This window comes from Pan paniscus, chromosome 10 (assembly GCF_029289425.2).
Source record: "Pan paniscus chromosome 10, NHGRI_mPanPan1-v2.0_pri, whole genome shotgun sequence".
Taxonomy (NCBI): Eukaryota; Metazoa; Chordata; class Mammalia; order Primates; family Hominidae; genus Pan; species Pan paniscus.
Window position 1 is genome coordinate 21242872 of NC_073259.2, and position 19881 is coordinate 21262752.

The window sequence follows — 19881 nt, forward strand, 5'->3', positions numbered from 1 at the left end:
GAATGTCTCATTCCCTATTATCTCTGACCTTTGAATGACTGATGAGCTCTGTAGATTTAAAACAAACAAAAAAAAACTCCTTTCTGAACAAGAGCACAGGTATTCTGTTTCCAATTTTAAATGTGAAAGTTTGTTTTTATGGTTTTTATGAAAAGTTTGATTTCCTCCACAAATTTTAATGTTCTGTATAACTGATGGAAATTTAATTTTTGAATTTGAGAGTTATTGATCCATTTACTAGTAACAGCTGAATGTTCCTTAAAATGCAAAAGAGACATTTGTTTTATCTTTTTGAGAGAATGGTGCTGTTTGTTCTGCAGAACTGGAAATTTGCCATTTATGAACAGCACTTATCTCACTATTTACAGCTTTTTCTAATCAGATCTAGGCTTTTTATTTTCCTACTTGTGCCTAAGCAAAAAAAAAAAAAAAAAAAAAAAAGCAGATGAGAATGAAAAGGGAAGAAAATAAAATAACTGTGGGGGGAAAAATCTTCAAAAAACTATCTGTTTAAAATTATAGCAGACCTTTAAAGTGGAATTCTACCATACAATTGAAAAGAATGAGGTGGTGACATTAACTACTAGCTAGGATAGACAGCAAGATATATATTTATTAAGGTGGGGGGAGACAGCATGTTGCAATATATTATGCAGTATGAATTAACTTATATAAAAAAGAATAACAAATAAATATAAGCCAACATTCTACAAGTATTTTATGGGAGAGGGGTGACAGTGTAATAGGAGTCACTTTCACTATTTCAGTTAATTTATTTCTATAATTGAATTTTAAGCCATTTTTAATACAACAAAAAAGTATTATTTTGTAGCAGAGAAAATTTAACTTAGTAATATTTTATTATTCATTGTGGATTTTTCATGTTTCTCAATTCTTTACTCCTGCTAGAACTCGGGCAGATTTTTAAAACTCCCATCCCTAATGTCCAAAGTTGCATTTTTGTATCTTTACGATTGCTGAGCTAGAATAATCCTTAGGCTATTTAACAATTCCCCCTGGGTAAGCTCATTGGCATTGCAAACACAGACACTGTTTCCTTTAGTTGGCACCCAAACTTTCTTCTTCCTTAACAGCAGAATCCTCAGCAGGGAAAATAAAACGAAAGAAAACTCCTATTATGAATTTGGAAAGTTTTAAAATGCAAATTCACATTTATCAATAGCTATCTCACCGAGATCACTTGTGCTCAAGGTAATTCCAACAACCTTAAAGATCATTTTCCTGATCACAGCACAGAAATCCCAGTTTCGTTTTTGCTTTGGTTTTTTTAATCAAAAATTCATTGGTTGCTAAGAAATCCCAGTTTGGGCAAGGCAAGAGCAAATATATCCCACAGATTTTAAATGTAACTTCATCTTAAAGGACTCAGAAACACATCCACAACCCCGAACACACACACAGAGAAAGAAAGAGAGAATCTCTAAAGTGTGCTATAAACACTTGTTGGCTTTCCAAAAACACTAAGTTTCGTACCACTTTAATGAACACTTTTTAAATGCAAAGCTTTCAAAGTATTTTCTTCACTTTATTGTATGAAGGATGCATTTCTTTCTTTCCTCTCTTCTTTCCTTCCTTCATCCTTCCTTCCTTTCTTCCTTCCTTCCTTCCCTCCTCCCCTCCCTTCCTTTCTTTCTTTCTTTCTTTCTTTCTTTCTTTCTTTCTTTCTTTCTTTCTTTCCTTCTTTCTTTCTTTCCTTCTTTTTCTCTTTCTCTCTCTCTCTTTCTTTCTTTCTTTGAGACAGAGTCTCACACTGCCACCCAGGCTGGAGCGCAGTGGCACCATCTTGGCTCACTACAACCTCCGCTTCCTGGGCTCAAGCGATTCTCCTGCCTCAGCCTCCCAAGTAACTGGGATTACAAGCATGTGCCACCACGCACGGCTAATTTTTGTATTTTTAGCAGAGATGGGTTTTTGCCATAGTGGCCAGGCTGGTCTCGAACTCCTGACCTCAAGAGATCGCCCACCTCGGCCTCCCAAAGTGCTAGGATTACAGGCGTGAGCCACTGCACCTGGCCAAAGGATGCATTTCTGATCTTATTAACCACACTCATCATTCTGGGCATTCACGACTGTACTACAGAGGTACACGACCCTTTAAACAAAACCCTTGCAACCAGATGTTTTTAATTTTGTAAAGGGAACATGGTACTTATACCATATATTCGTCCCACCCCAAATAAGGTCTGTAATTAACACATTATTTCTGCAGCAAAACATATTCCCACAAATTAGAATGAACTTCCTAAGTTGCCTCACATCAGTTCAGATAAGATTTGCTGCCAAACAAGTACAAGACAAGTCAGGCTTTGCTACCAAATGGAATTTGAAAACAAACAAACAACCCAAACAAACAAACTTAAAAGAAAAATGAATCTTTTGATGTGACACTGCAGATAAGTCACTGCGCACTTATGTAACAGTGACTAAAAGGGTGCCTGAGTTGTTTTGTCTTGGATGTAGAGGTCATGGCTATCATGTTGAGGACTCGAGGTCTGCTTCTCTAAGTCTTCCTGCCTCTATGCAATCTGGCATCCTCCCGTCTGTTTTGTTGCTGTGATTTCCTCTACCACCTTTCCTGTCCTGTTAATTTATCACTTTTAATCTGCTGTGACCTAATGAAATAGATACCAACATTATAGTTGTGTATGAAATTAGAGTAAGTAGGTTTTACATCAGAAGGCCAAAAGTTGTTTTATAATAAGGTATATAAACTTTGCTCATATTCATGATAAAAGTTATTTCAACAATTTAGAGGCTTTTTTGTTTGCTAGTGATTCGCACCTGTATTTGCAATTTTTGAGATACTTATCTTTAAAAAAAACCCAACACTCCCCACTCTGAGAAAAAAAGAGAGAGATACATTGTCTCATTTTATAGATGTCATCTATTTTCAGGATCTGACATCTTATAAAACCATATTATTATTATATATATATATGACATTTTGGTCATCGAAAAATAAGCTAAAGTTTAAAACTTATTCACTCTAGCACAAAAAAGATTATGACGATAAATAGTGAAGTATTTGTAAAATATTAAAAGTAGAATCTCAGCATGACTTTTGTAAACAATAACAGTCAATTGCCAATATTTTTATTATCGCTCAACTTGCAAGTCCTTCCATATTCTGCCCCTGCCTTCTGCATTTCTCTTCCTTTATTACTGCTGTCAGTACGAGCCTTTCCACAGCTCCAACATGTAGAGCCCTTCAGCGGCAATGCCCACACAGGCCATACTTATCCCTGCAACACATGAGAAATCTGAGGAGGCCGGGCGTAGCGGCTCATGCCTGTAATCCCAGCACTTTGGGAGGCCGAGGCGGGCGGATCACGAGGTCAGGACATGGAGACCATCCTGGCTAACACGGTGAAACCCCGTCTCTACTAAAAAAATACAAAAAATTAGCTGGGCGTGGTGGTGGGCGCCTGCAGTCCCAGCTACTCGGGAGGCTGAGGCAGGAGAACGGCGTGAACCCGGGAGGCGGAGCTTGCAGTGAGCCGAGATCGTGCCACTGCACTCCAGCCTGGGAGACAGAGCGAGACTCCGTCTCAAAAAAAAAAAAAAAAGAAAAAAGAAAAAAAGAAATCTGAGGAGGAGTAGAGGGTCACAAATGGAAATCAACACACAAATGTCCAAGACTCAAGGTTCCCGGAGGGAAGTAGCCAAAGCTGGTCAAACATCAATACCAACTGTTAAGAGAGAGAGGTAATGAAAGCCCTACTCCAGAAGAGTACCAGGAGAAGTAAGAACAAAGAAACCCAATCAGGTGACTCAAGCATAAGAAAGCATCTTGAGGGCCTCTGACTCACCCATTTAGCAAAGGTCCAAGTACCTGCCAAGCACAGGGATAGGCCCTGGGGATACAAAAAAAAAAAAAGTACAAAATGGTCCCCACCCTTCAGGGCATGCAGTGTTGTTAGCAATTAGACAAGCATAAACAAATAACGACAACCATACACCATGTCATACCAGTACAATTTAATACCAGGTGCTACCTGAGCACAGGGAAATGAGTGCCTGACGCTGCTGTGCAAAACCAGCAGTGACATCACAGAGACTTGCTGTGCTTCCTTTCACTGAATGGCTTCCAACTTCCATGCTGCTCCTCCAGCACTCTGACATGCATTCGCCACAGCGCCTTAGCACTTGCCCTTCCCTTGCCCTAGAGCACTCTTCTTCCAGGTTGCTACATGGCTCACTCACTTCATTCAGTTCTCAGCTCAAGTGCTACCTCATCAGAAAAAGTTTATCTGACGAACCACCCTATTTAAACTATACTCCTACCCTGCCTAAACCCATACACACACACACACACACACACACTCACTCACTCTCTCTCTCCCTATTGCATTACATTGCTTTTTTATCACAGCACCTATCACAATCTGAAGATCTCGTTCAATTATTTATTGTCTGTTTCCCTCATGTAAATTCTGTGAGAGCAGGGATATCTGTCAGTTTTGTTTATTGCTATATATCCCCAGTGCTGGGCAGAGTTTAATGAATGAATAAGGAGAAATTTGAGCTGAGTTATGAAGAACATGTAGCAGTTTATCAAGGGAATGGGCAGGAGGTGGAGGCAGGAACACAGAATGTACATAGACACAAATAACAAGGAGTCAAGGCACTGTTAAAGGAACTTAAAGAGGGAAATAAAATAATCTGTTCCTGGCACACAGTGTGTTTATATTCCATGTTATTAAATAAATGAGTGAATGAGTGAATAAATGGTTGAATTAATAAACAGAGTTGTGCTTTAGAAAGTGTGGAAGGGGGCCGGGCACGGTGGCTCACACCTGTAATCCCAGCACTTTGGGAGGCCGAGGCAGGAGGATCACGAGGTCAGGAGATCGAGATCATCCTGGCTAACATGGTGAAACCCTGTCTCTACTAAAAATACAAGAAATTAGCCAGGCGTGGTTGCAGGTGCCTGTAGTCCCAGCTACTCGGGAGGCTGAGGCAGGAGAATGGCAGGAAGCCGGGAGGCGGAGCTTGCAGTGAGCCAAGATTGCATCACTGCATTCCAGCCTGGGTGACAGAGTGAGACTTGGTCTCAAAAAAAGAAAAAGAAAGTGTGTAAGGGGGCAGGCCTGTGCTGGATTTGCGGCAGACTGTCTTGCAGCTTCTAGGGCTAACTCAGGTGAGGTGGAGCTGCTAGGGTCCTGAATTCAGAGATCCCTTGATTGACAAGGAACATTATGGCAAGCCAGTGGCTGAAGTAACTGAGGAGGAGAAGAATGATCAGGAACTCAAGGAGACTCAGCTCATCAAAGCTGCTCCGACAGTGACAACGAGCTCTGTGTTCGAAGACCCCACAATCAGTAAATTCACCAACATGATGATGAAGGGAGAAAACAAAGTACTAGCCAGATCCTTCATGACTCAGGTTCTGGAAGCTATGAGAAGTACCATGATGCTTCTGCAGGGGAACAGGCAACCATTGAACACAACCCCTACACCAGAGGTCCCCAACCGTTTTGGCACCAGAAACTGGTTTCCACAGACAGGGGAGAGGGGGTTGATAGGAGAGGGGTGGAAGGGATTGATGATTTCATCAGGCACTGGATTCTCATAAGGAGTATGCAACCTAGATCCCCGCATGTGCAGTTCACAATAGGGTTCGTGCTCCTATGAGAATCTAAAGTTGCTGCTGATCTGACAGGAGGTGAAGCTCAGACGGTAATGCTGGCTTTCTCACCTTGCTTGCTCGCCACTCACCTCCTGCTGTGTGGCCTGATTTCTAACAGGCCATGAACCTTACCACGGGCCCATGGCCTGGGAGTTGGGAACTCCTGCCCTACACCGTCTTCCACTAGGCAGTGAAAAACTATGAGCCTGTGATTGGGCTGATACCCATCCTCAAGGGAGGCCATTTCTCCTGGATCCCTGGATCCTTACCCTACCAATATCACCACTTCCTGGCCATAAAGTGGATGATCACTAAGTGGAACCAGGGGATGCTGATGCCAGCCAGAGAAGCTGTCGCATGGGCTGCTGGAGGCTTTTTGCATCCAGGGCCCCGTGATCAAGAGGAAGCATGACATGCACAAGATGGTCGAGGCCAACCATGCCCTGACCCACTACTGCTGGCGGTAGAGATTCCAGAAGGAGCCCAGGGCCCTCCACTGCAAGAAATACTGTGAGCCACTGCCACTTCAAAAAATAGCTGTGGGTTAAGGATGTAGTTCCTTTTTAAGGGCCGGCAGGCCTCATGAGAAGGATGGAGCAGCATATTTATTGCCTGGTAATCCTTCTTTCTTTGAGGCTAAAATTTGCTCTCCCTCTGTCCCCCTCTCCTTGTAAAGAGAGAGCACATTGTCTTGGAAACGTCGTCCAAGAAACTTAGGACCCAGGCTTCTCTTCCCTCAGCTTGGGATGGACCTTTGGATGATATAAAAGGAAGCGGTTTTAGGTATTAGAAAAGATTTTGGACATTTGGATGATATAAAAGGAAGCTGTTTTAGGTATTAGAAAAGATTTATTAGAAAATTCTCACACTGAACTGGTACACCTTGTGGTACAGTACTACCATTCACTAAAACTGTCTGGAGGGGGAAAAAAGAAAGTGTGTAGGATAGATTGATGGAATGGAAGGTAGGAAGTAGAGAAATCTCAAAGGCTAGTCTTCCATAAAGAGAAAAATCGGGCTCCAAAATGGCCTTAGCCCCTCCCCCCAACAACCCCACAGAAAACCAAAAACAAATATATAGTGCTGAGATTATCACTAGCAATATACAGAACTCAAATATGAGGAGGAGATAGTTCCCGAGACCACAGAAAAGTGAAACAACTTTGAGCAGAGAGTAAGAAAATCAGACTTCCATATCCAGCACATGCTTCCTCCTTCCTGGCACCAAAAGTGTGGAAAACTTCCCTTACTCATGGTTTCTACACTGGGAAAAGTGAGATAAAGGTGGGCAACAAGATTCTCTATCATCTTGGGTTCCCTAGCAGGAAACCTGTCCCTGCCTCAAACCACAGGAAGCATACCAGGTGCTGTAGGTAGAAATATCCCTGAGGGCTGCCAGACACAAGGAAGGGAAGTGGAACTACCATCCCCAGCCCTGGACACTCTGCTCTGTAACTTGGCAAAAGAAAATGCCAAGGCTGGGTGCAGTGGCTCATGCCTGTAATCCCAGCACTTTGGGAGGCCGAGGCAGGCGGATCACGAGGTCAGGAGATCGAGACCATCCTGGCTAACGTGGCAAAACCCCATCTCTACTAAAAATACAAAAAAAAAAAAAAAAAAAAATTAGCGGGGCGTGGTGGCATGTGCCTGTAGTCATAGCTACTCAGGAGGCTGAGGCAGGAGAATGGCGTGAACCCAGGAGGCGGAGCTTGCAGTGAGCCGAGATTGCACCACTGCACTCCAGCCTGGGCAACAGAGTGAGACTTTGTCTCAAAAAAAAAAAAAAAAAAAAGGAAACACCAAATCAGAGTGTCCAATCAGCAGCACCATGCAGCAGGAGGTACATTCCATAGGTTGGTCCCCCTAGGCACAAACCCCTAACAATCCTTTCCATATTAATAGGATATCCTCTTTCAGATCTCCCTCATTAAAGACAGGCTATGTGAAAGTACACAAAGAATTAAGAAGAAACAGAGTGAAAGGGAACAAAGATCACCCACAGGATACAGAAAATTACATCGACAGACCAAATCCAGGAATTATTGGTGTTCCAGGAACAAAAAACAAATAAAGGGGTCATTTCAGCAAGAGGATATAACAATTTTATAACACTTACATATCAGTGCACCCAATGCCAGAGCTCCCAAGTATATAAAGCAAACATTAATAGATGAAAAAGGAGATATAGACTGCAATACAATAAAAGTAAGGGATTTTACTCTCCATTCTCAGTAAAGGATGGATTATTCACACAGAAAATCAACAGAGTTAAACTACACCCAAGACCAAATAGGCCTAATTGATATTTACAGAGCATTTCATCCAACTGCTGCAGAATACACATACTTTTCATCAGCACATGGAACATTCTCCAGAATAGACGATATCTCATGCCAGAAAACAAGTTTCAACTAATTCAAACAAGTAGAAATCATATCAAGTATCTTTTCTGACCACAATGAAATAAAACTAGAAATCAATAAAAACAGAAACCTCAGGGAATACACAGACACATGAAAATCAAACTACATTCTCCTGAATGACCAGTGGGTCAGTGAAGAAATTAAGGGGGAAATTTAAAAGTTTCTTGAAAGAAATGAAAATGGAAATACAACATACCAAAATCTACAGGATACAGCAAAAGCAGCAGTAAAAGGGAAATTTATTGCAATAAATGCCTATATCAAAAATGTAGAAAGACTTCAAATAAACAATCTAAATATACACCTCAAGGAACTAGAAAAGCAAGAACAAACCAAACCAAAATTAGTAGAAGGAAAGAAATATAAAGGTCAGAGCAGAAATAAATGAAATTGAGACCAAGAAACTACAGAAAATCAAAACAGAAAGATGATGTTTTGAAAAGATAAACAAAATCAACAAACTTTTGTCTAGACTAAGAAAAAAGGGCAAGGCGCGGTAGCTCACACCTGTAATCCCAGCACTTTGGGAGGCCGAGGCAGGCAAATCACAAGGTCTGGAGATCGAGACCATCCTGGCCAACATGGTGAAATCCCATCTCTACAAAAAAATACAAAAAATTAGCTGGGCATGATGGAGCGTACCTGTAGTCCCAGCTACTCAGGAGGCTGAGGCAGGGGAATTGCTTGAACCTGGGAGGCAGAGGTTGCAGGGAGCCAAGATCATGCCACTGCACTCCAGCCTGGCGACAGAGCAAGACTCAGTCTCAAAAAAGAAAAGAAAAAAGAAAAAGAAAAAAAGAGAGAAGACCAAATAAATAAAATCAGAAATAAACAAGGAGACATAACAACTAAGACCACAGAAATGCAAAGAATTTGAGATGATTATGAGCAACTCTTTGCCAACAAGTTGCAAAACCTAAAAGAAATGAATAAATTCCTGGACATATAATACCTACCAAGACTGAACCATGAAGAAATAGAAAAATAATGAAGGCCTGAACTAAAAACATGAGAGTAGAGAAGAGAGATCACATCTGAGAAGCAAGCCAGATTGTCATATGATTGATGTGGGGAGTCAAAGAGGAAAGAGGATTCTGATATGGGTGTCCAGATGGGTGGCAGTGCCATTGGCTACAGAGTAAAACCAGGCAAGGGGACTACAGTGGGGAGATAATCCATTCTGTGTTGGAGATCTTGGGATTGAAGTGCCTTTTTAACAGGTGAAGACAACTAATATGTAGCGTAAAGTGTAGGCCTACGAGTATAGTCAAGACAGAAGACAGATTTGGTATAGCATGGATGTCTTCATCTTCAGAATGTTCTACTGGAATAAGAAGACAAAATGTAAGGACCATTTAAGAAATCAAGAGGCAGAAAGAAGAAAAGGAGCCTCCACAGAAAACTGAGCAGCAGCAGCTACTAGGGTGATGAGATGAAAACTGTGGGTTCAAGCCCCATGAAAACATGCAGTGTGCTGTCTAGCTCACTAGTCCCAGTGCCCTGGCCCACAGGAGAGACTCAAATACATAGGAAAACTGAACCAAGTAAAGCAGGGAAGAGGGAGGGATGGAAGGGAGCTTGGAAGGAGTGAACTGGTTAACAGTAAAACTACAAATGTAGCAAGAAACATAGTGAAAGCTAAGTATTCAAAATACAAGTTATTTCATTTTATTTATTTTTGTTTGTTTTAATTTTTTGTTTGTTTGTTTGTTTGTTTGAGACAGAGTTTTGTTCTTGTTGCCCAGGCTGGAGTACAATGGCGTGATCTCAGCTCACCACAACTTCCGCCTCCTGGGTTCAAGCCATTCTCCTGCCTCAGCCTCCTGAGTAGCCAGAATTACAGGCATGCACCACCATGCCTGGCTAATATTTTGTATTTTTAGTAGAGACGGGGTTTCTCCATGTTGTCCAGGCTGGTCTCGAACTCCTGACCTCAGGTGATCTGCCCGCCTCGGCCTCCCGAAGTGCTGGGATTATAGGCATAAGCCACTGTGCCCAGCCTTTTTTGTTTATTTTTTGAGACAGGCTCTTCCTCTGTCACCCAGGCTGGAGTGCAGTGGCAGGATGATAGTTCACTGCAAGCTCAAACTCTTGGGCTCAAGAGATCCTCTTGCCTCAGCATCTCAAAGTGCTGGGATTACAGGTGTGAGCCACCACACCCAGTCCGAAATGTATTTTAGTAACATGCCAGACACCGTTTTGACCAGGTTACATAGCTTAATTTAGTCAATTCTTATGAAGACCCTGTAAAGTAAGGATTATTATTATCCCCACTTTACAGATGAGAAAATGAGGCACAGAGAGGTGAAGTTGCCTAAGGTGACACAGGAAATCAATGAGAGAGGCAAGATTGAAACCCAACTGTCCTGCTTCAAAGCCAACATTTATTTGCACAGATGGGAGAGTGTGCTTTCTGAGGGAATTTAAGTGTGGGCAATTTCAATGGAGTGGCAGCTTTGTGGCCTGGGAAGCTGAAAGGAAGGTGAAGAAGTGGAGAGAGCAAAGGTAAACTGCTGTTGCAAGGAGCTTAGCTAGGAAGAGAGGATAGACTAGTAGCTGGAAGGGAACATAGGAGTGACAGAAGCTGTTTTGTGTTTTTAATGAGCAAGTCTGGAGCATGTGGGCTCGATAGATTCTGTTTACATTACACTGTAGAATTTGCTCAAGGAAAACGAGGGGGTTGGATAAAAAGACAGATTCCTTCCAGCTTTGAGTCTACTATTCCACAACTTTGAAATTCTTTCTCAGTGAAGCCAGATGGAAGATTTTACTTGACAAAATTAGTTGGAAAAAATCATTTACTACACTTTTAATGAGGTATTTAAATAGAAACCCAAAGACCTATTTATTCTAATATCGTTTTAATTCATGAGCTTTTAATGTTTTCCCAAGCTGGTCTGTGACATTTCTTGGCCTAAAGAGAAATCTAAAGTTTTTATTGTCTTTAGATTTGGCCTAATGACATGTTTCTGCTTTCCTGTCTAAGGTTAGGAAAGAAAGAGTCAAGGTTATCTTGGGTTCATATTCTTTTTCTCCATTGCCTTTTCCTTTCTGTTCTCTGCCCCTCTTTCCACACAAAGAAAAAAAAGTAAGCGCAGGCGGTTATAAAAAAAAGCCATGTTTCTTTCACAATACATCTTAAACTAATGTAATCACTCGTGTAGGTGTTTTCTGCAATTTTCTGTCAACTAAATATCCCTTGAAACACTTCAGCTTTCTCTGAACCTGGTATCTTTCACTTATGCTAAACTTTTTCTTTTCTCCTTCTCTTCCTATGAGCAAGAGAGAAGGATAGACTAGTAACTAGATAGACTAATAGCAGTGTATGCATGTCAATCCCAGAAATTACCCCAGAGCCTCATTTTATCTCTACATCACTGCACAAAGCCCTTTCTCAGCACACCTGCTTCAATTATACGTATTCCTATTTTTTTCATACTTTTTGCACTTTCCTATCTCCAGTTACTCCTTTTCCTATCCATACCTCAGTTTTCAATTATCCCCTAGTAGGGCTTTAAGAAGGGGAGAGACGGCTGCAAAAAATATAGAACTCATTTTTTCCAGCTTTCAGATGTGTTTTGGCACCTACCAAAATTGGTATATCCCCAGTTTTGGAAATTCACTATACTTCAGACAAAGTAACATTACACCTGGAAGACAGGTCTCAAAAGGAACTAGAGAGCATTCACTTAGCAAATCTTTGCTCCTTGCTCATTTCTATTCTGGGCACTCCTCCATACAATGGATGAATAGCATTATCTCTCAGACAAATGCAAATAATCTTCATAGAGAGATCTTTATGTTTTTCTCTAAAGTATGGTATCTTTCTAGCTCACAGTTCCCTGGAACCAGGTGATAATTAAAGAGTTTCAGGCTCAAAGGCGTTCTCTCTGAAATTCCTGATGAGCTAGCTTCAGACAAGAATGAGAGTAAACAGAGATGGTGATGATATCATAAGTGGATCAGGTTATAATGTTAATAAGTTGGAAATGAAATGTGGCTGCCTAGTATCAATAATTGACTTAATTCACATTTTCCCTGACACATGTAAATCCAAATCCCAGCATTCATAATTGTAGTTACCGTATTTTGGCAGGCATATGTACCAAGCTGAGATGAACAGAGCACAAATAATCTCTGTCAGTACTGTAGCCTACACCACAGTGGAACCTCATTATAAAGAGATCTAAAACATTTTGTGACCGCAGGCAATCCTTCTCTAGAAATAATAGCAGAAATCTCAATATCTCTAAATCTAAATAATGATTTGCACCCTTTATCTTTACAGAACAGGCTTTTAAAACTATAAAATATTTTATAATACTCAGCCTCTGGGACAATCTAAGTACTTCTCTATATAATTGAGCAACATTTTCAAATATTGACCACCCTGATGATTCCAAACCATGTAATTAGCTTAATCAAGTATACTTTCCTCCATCTTACTCTTGGCAAAACATATTTTTACATTATTTAATACAATTAAAAAGCCATTCGTTTTTCTATTTCTCCTTTTTTTTTTTTTTTTTTTTTTTGAGATGGAGTCTCGCTCTGTCGCCCAGGCTGGAGTGCAGTGGCGCGATCTCCGCTCACTGCAAGCTCCGCCTCCCGGGTTCACACCATTCTACCGCCTCAGCCTCCCGAGTAGCTGGGACTACAGGCGCCCACCACCATGCCCGGCTAATATTTTGTATTTTTAGTAGAGATGGAGTTTCACCGTGTTAGCCAGGATGGTCTCGATCTCCTGACCTCGTGATCCGCCCACCTCGGCCTCCCAAAGCGCTGGGATTACAGGCGTGAGCCACTGCGCCTGGCTATTTCTCCTTATTTTTATTTTTTTCTTAATCAAGAATGCTGAAAACCTAATTTTTAAACCATGAAAATTTTCCATTGGAAAGTCTTCAATTTTTAGGATACGGAACATTTTAGCTTAAAACAATTAATTGGCAAATGACCGATGCAAATGCTTTTTATTAAAATTTTACTTCTATTTTTACAAGGGCTAAAAAAAAACTAGAATATGTGCTTTATACCATCTAATAGTTAAAATTCTTCTGTATGTGAGAATGTGAGTCTTCTGTAAAAGGAAACATTTTCCCTAAATGAGTTTTTGAATGAATCAGTTTCCTCTATTCCTGGTCACAACAGTTTCTGAGTTTTTGACAACTCTTGTCTCCAAGAGTTTCTGATACTCTTTCCAAATGTTTAGTAGGAAGAAGCTTCTCTTTGCTTTTTCTGGGAGAAAAAGCCAGAAGAACTCTGAGGCTGCAGTTCTCTCTCCTGACCTCCTGTCCTTCCTCACTCCTAGCTCCCAGAAGTCCTTCCAAAGGTTACCAACTGGCTTTAACCCAACTTTAACTTTTCAACTGAGGGCTTGGAGAGGCAACCTAGACTTTTTAAATTTTTTCTTTTGTTTCATAAAACACAAGATTGAAAGATTATTATAAAATATTGCCTTTCGAACACCTAAATGGCCTTGGCCATGCTTACATTGGCAGAATCCATGAGAGCACTGTGGTCCCAAGGCCCTTTAAGAGGTGGGGTGTTATTTCTGAAATGGATTTGGACCATATGCAATACATATAAGAAAGTTGCATTTTCCCGCCACAGTGGAAAACATCTGTTTTGCTAGTGGATTTGACTCTATTGCCAGAATAACTTTCCAGATGTTTTGAAACTCTAAACAACTGCTTCCTTTCTGATCTGCTCTGCCTCAAAAATTGATTTGCTAAGAAAACACATAGGTCTGTGACATAAATGAAAACAATAATATTTATCTTAACTAATCCATATTACCAAAACATTTTAGACATGGCCTTGGACTAATGGTATAATATAGATTCTTTTTCTTTCTAAAACAGGCATACAGACATGTATACACATAGGCTCTTGGAAAGGAATATAGTGCAAACAGGAAAACATTCCCAATCCTCTTAGTGTAAATAACTACTGGTGGTAGACCATTTGTGCTCCTGTTATTTTCTCAGCTTTTTCATTGACTTAACTTAAATGACACCCTGGTAGGATATAAGCATGCCCAGCACATATTTAAACCTCTTCCCTTTAATGACTCCTGTATAGCATGCAAAGTATTTTACATTATCTCACTTTCAGCACTTCTGTAGCATCTACTTTAGCTATTTCTTCCTAGTTAAGCTCTAGCCACCCTTTTGTTGTCATTGTTTTTTGTTCATTTAATGTTTACATAAAGAGATGATTTTTATTTTTTTATAATCAACTGCCAAACAATACAATATTTCTTCTTTCTGCCTCACTATACCTCGTGATTTCACCTTGTGATCTTTATCCTAACCCTGTTTGAATTTAAAACCTCTATGTTTTCGTTCCATTTATGTTTTTAACTCCTCGACTTTTCCAGATACTCAGCTTTTCCCTTTCATTCTTTACAAAGTCTTCTAGCAGATCATATTCCCATTTCCACTATGATCCAGAAATGCAAATGTTTGAAAGGCAAATTTTAAGTTGAACAGAACAAACCTATTGTGTACTAAAGTTCAATATATATTTTCCCTTATAAATATTTCCCAACCGTTTGTATGTGTCTTTATTTTACATTATACCTGAGTTTCTGAACACCAAGAATCTGCTTTGAATATTTCTTTAGATTCTAAATTTGGTCAGTCATTTCTAATAAGCACACTTTTTTATTCATTTATACTTTAGAATGCAGCCCGCATCTTGTTCACCTTTGTATTACCAGTGCCTAAAGTAGAGAACATGGCAGACACTCATTTACCATTTATTAAATAACTCTAACATTTGCTTGGCAGGGATTTCATGTCCCAGGCACTGTGCTAAGCATAGATTATATGCTATGTCATGTGATCTCAAGAACTCTGTGCAGTAGACATTATTATTGCCATTTTACTTTTGAGGAAACAGAAACTCTGGGAAAGAGAGAAGTAATTAATACAAATTTATATGGGTAGAAAGTTGCAAATTATTTAGTTCCAAAGATGGGCTCTTTGAATAACATGAAAAACAAACATAAACCATACAAACACTTTCTTTCCCATTTTCCTCTATCATGGCTGGTCCCAGGCAAAACTTTAAAATAGAGTAGATTTTCAGTACATCTTTCCTTTCCACTTAATAACTAACTTTTAGTGCCCAAACCCTTTGACTTATCCTTCCAACCAACCTCAGAAGCTTCTACAGTGGACACTCCCTCCCTCATCCAGGGCCTACCTGCCATGGTCTGTATCCCCACCTATCTTCAGCCATACTAAATTCTGGTTTTTCTTTCATCAAATCTTGGGTCTTATTGCTTCATAATACTTAAGCTTCTGAGGTTGAAAAGTTGCTTATTAGGCGAGCTTTCTTCCCCAACATTGAAAAGCTAGAAGAGTCTATAAGAATTATGTGGTCATAATTTTATGGGCAAAAAAAGTCATTGAAATGACTGTAATCAAAAGGAATGAACTTACATTAGGCTGAACAGAAGCTAAGGACAGCACCTTGGCAGGATCCTCATTGTCCACCTCCAATCAGACTTCACTGCACTAGGCTGACCTCTATTTCCTAAGAAGAAGCCTAGCTGAAATACACAATGGCTTCAAATTTTCTTATGTAACTTCCATGTTGAAGACAGCATCATAATTAAATTCAATGGTAGCATCTAAAAGTGAAAAAAGAAAGACAACTACCAGCAAACTCATTAATTATTATGTAAATCTGTTAAATTTTACACATACATACACAAACACACACACACAAAACAAGGGTACAGTCCTTGGAAATTATGATGTCTGCTTTTTGCACACTTCTGTAATATATGTATTTATTTTTTTTTCAGATACAGAGTCTTGCTCTATCACCCAGGCTGGCGTGCAGTGGTCCAATCATAGCTCACTGCAGCCTCGAACTCCCACGCTCAAGAGATTCTCTCACCTCAGCCTCCTGAGTAGCTGGGACTGCAGGTGCACCACCACACTTGGGTAAGTATTTTTATTTCTTAGAGATGTGGGGGGGGGTCTCACTAAGTTTCCCAGGCTGGTCTTGAACTTCTGGCCACAAGCGATCCTCCTGCCTCAGCCTCCCAAATCACTGGGATTACAGGTATGAGCCACCACACCTGGCTAACAATGCAATTAAATACATTGACTTACGGCTGGGCATGGTGGCTTACCCCTGTAATCCCAGCACTTTGGGAGGCTGAGGTGGGCAGATCACTTGCAGTCAGGAGTTCGAAACTAACCTGGCCAACACGGTGAAATGCTGTTTCTGCTAAAATTATAAAAATTAGCCAGGAGTGGTGGTGGGCACCTGTAATCCCTGCTACTCAAGAGGATGAGGCAGGAGAATCGTTGAACCCAGGAGGTGGAGGCTGCAGTGAGCTGTCACACCACTGCACTCCAGCCTGGGTGACAGAGCGAGACTCCATCTCAAAAAAAATAAAAAATAAAAAAGTAAATAAATAAATAAATACAATGACTTAATCATTAATTCAGTTAACAAATAGTTATTGAGTACATACTGTATAGAAGGCACAAAAGAGATTATAATTTATAAGGCAATATAAATCATGTTCACAAATGATTGAAATGTAAAGCATGTAAGATCATTGTCAAAAAAAGGACAAAGTATTTTGAGTGATCAGAGTAGGGAAGGATTATGAGCAGCTAGCAGAATCAATGATTTTGACATATTAGTGTTTATATTTTACCTTATATTTTACTTACAGAAATAATAACCAAAGTATTTAAACATGTGCGATTTTTTCAGGCATTGTGTAGGCAGTTTATAGCGCTATTGAATCAATTATAATTGCTTCTGGCTGTAAGTATCAAAATACTCTATTACAACTTGGTTAAACAATAGTGAAACATTTAGTTATTTCACTCAAAAACAAGTCTGGAGGCAGGCAGTTGAAGAATAAGGGAAGTGATTTAACAATGTCATAAAGGACACAGGTTCTTTCCATCATTCCCCCTGCCAATTTTGTGATCGAGGGAAGACTAGCAGACTTTCTCTAGAATCATGTATGACACATCTTCATATATATGTATAATAAAATTATGATGAAATGAGGTACTCTCTTCAAGGGCCTCTCTCTGTTACATAGGAGGAAATCTTTTCCAAATGTCTCCAGCTAACTTCCCCAGGTCTTTTTGGCTAGACATGGTTCACATACCCATGCCTAGAGCAATAGATGATGAATGAGAAGAGGATTGCCATAATGTAGTAACCATCACACACAATGCCTCTTCACTATCTCCCAAGACTCCAGTCTAAATAAGCAATATGTTTGCGTTGATAATGGAACCTTAAAATTATTGCTTTACATACAATTATTAAGATACTTTCTATTTGTCAGCCATGGTCAAAGTTTAGTCCCACAAAGGTATATTAATCTTATTTTAGTGGCCAAGAAACAATAAGCATTCTACAGATAGAAATAGTGATTGATTAAGGTAAAGTTTTTTTGTTTTTCCATTGTTTAGTTTTTTTGGTTTTGAGACAGGGTTTCGCTCTGTCGCCCAGGATGGAGTGCAGTATCTCCATCAAAGCTCACTACAGCCTCGACCTCCCAGGCTTAGGTGAGCCTTCTATCTCAGCCTCCCCAGTAGGTGGGACTATAGGTATGTGCCACCAAGCCCGGCTAATTTTTTGTAGAGATGGGGTATTGCCATGTTGCCCAGACTAGTCTTGAACTTTTGAGCTCAAGTAATACACCAGCCTTGTCATCCCAAAGTGCTAGAATTACAGGTGTGAGCCACTGTGTCCAGCCAAGGTGAAGCCTTGTTTAATGTCTTTGTCATTCTTTTGCCAAATCTGTGATCCTAAAATTTTGCTGAGTCAGTTTGTTTCAGCTAGGAACTAGTGAATGAAAACTAACACATGTGAAATTATTACTGAAATGTTATAGCAAAGTTCATGGCCAGTGGAATTAAATTAATATGGCTAGCGTATTTGAAAACATTATACCTGTCAGAGTAACTCTCTGTTTGAATTTAACGTGTTAATTTCTTACACTTCTCATATTTTCCTGGAATACAACTTTCCACTTCACTCAGAACAAACATTAAAGTAGTATGTTTATATACTATGCGTAGTATGATAAAACTGTTTTAACCATTAAAAAAGTAGAAAATCCTTGTTTTTATATCATGTGACTATTGAAATTGCAATACAAATGTTTTATTTAAGGGCTTCTTTATTTATACTGTGATAAATCTGCCTTTCCCTCTGTTTCTTTCTTTCTCTTTCTTCCTCTTTCTTGTTTCTTTATCTCTTTCTTTTTCTTTTTTCATTCTTTCTCTTTCTTTTTTCTTTCTTTTTCTTTCTTTCTCTCTTTTTTTTTTTTTTTTTTTGAGACGGAATCTCACTCTGTCACCCAGGCTGGAGTGCAGTGGTGCAATCTTGGATCACTGCAACCTCCACCTCCCAGGTTCAAGCAATTATCTGCCTCAGCCTCCCGAATAACTGGGATTACAGGCGCCCACCACCATGCCCGGATAATTTTTGTATTTTCTCTTTTTTCTCTCTTCTCTGAGACAGGGTATCTCTCTGTTGCCCAGGCTGGAGCACTCTAGTGCAACCAGGGTGAACCAGGGCTCGCTGCAGCTTTAACCTCTCAGACTCAAGCAATCCTCTTGACTTAGCTTCCCTAGTAGCTGGGGCTACAGGTGCATGCCACCACACACAACTAAATTCTTAAATTTTTTATAGAGATGGGATTATGGTGCCAGGGCTTGTCTCAAATTCCTGGGCTCAAGCGATTCTCCTGCCCTCACCAGGTGTGGTAGCTCATGATTACAGGCATGAGCTACTACGCCTGGCTTTATTGCAATATTTCTAAAATTATACTTCAGTCATCTATTATTCTATAACAAACCATCCAAAACTTAGTAACTTAAAACCACAGTTTTCTATATACTGGTGAGGTTGTGGAGAAAAAGGAATGCTTACTCACTATTGGTGGGGGTGTAAATTAGTTCAACCATTGTGGAAGACAGTGTGGTGATCCCTCGAAGACCTAAAGAGAGAAATACCATTCGACCCAGGAATCCCATTGCTGGCTATATACCCAAAGGAATATAAATCATTTTATTATAAACATATATGCATGCGTATGTTCATTACAACTGTATTCACAATAGCAAAGACATGGGCTCAACCTAAATGTCCATCAATGATAGACTAGATACAGAAAATGTGGTACATATGCACCACAGAATACTATGCAGCCATAAAAAAAGAACAAGATCATGTCCTTTGCAGGGACATGGATGGAGCTGGAGGCCATTATCCTCAGCAAACTAACGTAGGAACAGAAAACCAAACACCACTTGTTCTCACTCATAAGTGGGAGCTAAATATGAGAACACATAGGCACATAGAGGAGAACAACACATGCTAGGACCTATAGGAGGGTGGAGGGAAGGAGGAGGGAGAGGATCAGGAAAAAATGACTAATAACTACTAGGCTTACCACCTGGGTGATGAAATAATGTGTACGACAAACCCCCATGACACAAGTTCACCTAGGTAAAAAACCTGCAAGTGTACCCCTCAACTTAAAATTTTAAACAAAATAGTTATCATTTATTTTGCTCATAAATTTACGATTTTGGAATGGTTGGGTTGGGATGGTGAATTTCTGTTTTCCCATGGCATCAGTCGAGGCAGTTTCCTGGGACAGAATCCACTTGCAAGTTAGTTCACTTACATAGCTAGTGTCTGCTTTAACAAAGATACCACAGAATAGGTGACCTAAACAACAAGCATTTCTTTCTCACAATTCTGGAGGCTGGAAGTCTGAGATCAGGGTACTAGCATAACTGG

At 40.1% G+C, this 19881-nt stretch overlaps 1 protein-coding gene and 1 pseudogene across 1 annotated transcript in view; one reads left to right on the plus strand and one right to left on the minus strand.

Moving 5' to 3' along the window:
- The window catches only part of EPS8 (EGFR pathway substrate 8, signaling adaptor), a 198747-nt gene extending 179467 nt beyond the window's left edge, over nt 1–19280 (minus strand). Inside the window, exons 1-2 of the mRNA XM_055095435.3 lie at nt 19010–19280; nt 15522–15712 (exon numbers count right to left, since the gene is read on the minus strand). The gene's annotated coding sequence lies outside the window, so the exon portion shown is untranslated. The remainder of the gene's footprint in view (nt 1–15521; nt 15713–19009) is intronic.
- LOC100994734 (small ribosomal subunit protein uS7m-like) lies at nt 3632–6336 on the plus strand (annotated as a pseudogene).
- Nucleotides 19281–19881: the final 601 nt, after the last annotated feature.